General features: G+C 48.1%; 1 pseudogene; it reads right to left on the reverse strand.

The window, feature by feature from the left end:
* Positions 1–43: 43 nt before the first annotated feature.
* LOC104803351 overlaps positions 44–1,516 on the reverse strand; it is a 2,004-nt pseudogene continuing 531 nt past the window's right edge.

The following is a 1,516-nucleotide window of genomic DNA, read 5'->3' on the forward strand; positions in this document are numbered from 1 at the left end:
GACAAGCGCTTGTTTTAGGTCGTTAGCTGGACCTGGCAAGGGTTCATTTCTCTGCGGGATCAGAGAGGGCGATGGCTCCTCTCGCGTCCGATGGAAAAGTGGGGTTGTAGAGCTTCAGACGTTGAGCGTTAGTTTTGAATGAGCTTCCGGAATGATCCCATAGTTCGATGGCACCGCTTGATGATACAGATTTGATCTTGAATGGGCCAGACCATCGGGATTTCAACTTTCCTGGAAAAAATCGCAATCGTGAGTTAAACAAAAGGACAAGATCATTTACCTGGAAATGACGCTGGAGGATGTGCTTGTCGTGCCATTTCTTCGTCCGTTCTTTCTTGATTTTACCGTTTTCATACGCATCAAGACGTATTTCCTCAAGATGATGGAGCGAGAGAACCCGTTTCTCGGCCGCAGATTTGATGTCATAGTTCAACTGCTTAATGGCCCAGTAAGCTTTGTGCTCTAATTCTACGGGGAGATGGCATGCCTTGCCATAGACGATTGGAATGGTGTCATCCCAATGGGGTTTTTGAATGTCGTGCGATAAGCCCAGACGGCGTCGTCGAGTTTGAGAGCCCAATCTTTTCGGGATTTGGATACCGTCTTCTCGAGTATGGACTTGATCTCGCGGTTTGAAACTTCTACCATCCCACTGGTCTGAGGATGATAAGGCGTTGTAATCTTGTGTTTGACACCGTATTTGAGCAGGAGGGCTTTGATCGTGCGGTTGATGAAGTGCGATCCCCCATCGCTGATGATGACACGGGGAACACCGAATCGTGGGAAGATCGTGCGTTTGAGCATGCGCACCACGGTTTTGTTGTCGTTCGTGGGAGTTGCTAGGACTTCCTCCCATTTGGTCACGTAATCAACTGCAACCATAATGTACACATTTCCACAAGAAGAGGGGAAAGGCCCCATAAAATCTATACCCCAGACATCGAATGGTTCTACCTCAAGAATATATTGTTGGGGCATTTCATGACGACGGGATATGTTACCCGTACGCTGGCAAGCATCACATGAAGAGACAAACCTGTGGACATCTTTGAAAAGCGTGGGCCAATAGAAACCAGCCTGAAGAATTTTTGTCGCGGTCTTTGACGTCGCGAAGTGACCTGCGTAGTCAGAGGAATGACAATGGGAAATAACACTGAAAATCTCACCTTCAGGGATGCAGCGGCGGAATAGACCGTCGGTACCTCTCTTGAACAGGAAAGGATCGTCCCAGAAGTAGTCCTTGACGTCGTGGAGAAATTTCTTCCTGGCATTATAACTCAGATCTGGTGGAAGGATTTCACTTACCAGGTAATTGACGTAATCAGCATACCACGGAGCGTCTGGAAGAGTAGAGATGGCAAAAACATGCTCATCTCGAAGATTGTCATCAATGGGAAGTTGCTCTGGGAGTTCAAGGCGGGACAAATGATCGGCAACTCCATTCTCGGCTCCTTTCTTGTCCCGGATCTCAAGGTCGAACTCTTGCAGAAGTAGTATCCAACGGATGAGGCGTGGT

The sequence above is a fragment of the Tarenaya hassleriana genome, unplaced genomic scaffold (assembly GCF_000463585.1).
Source record: "Tarenaya hassleriana unplaced genomic scaffold, ASM46358v1 Cleome83, whole genome shotgun sequence".
In the NCBI taxonomy this organism is placed as follows: Eukaryota; Viridiplantae; Streptophyta; class Magnoliopsida; order Brassicales; family Cleomaceae; genus Tarenaya; species Tarenaya hassleriana.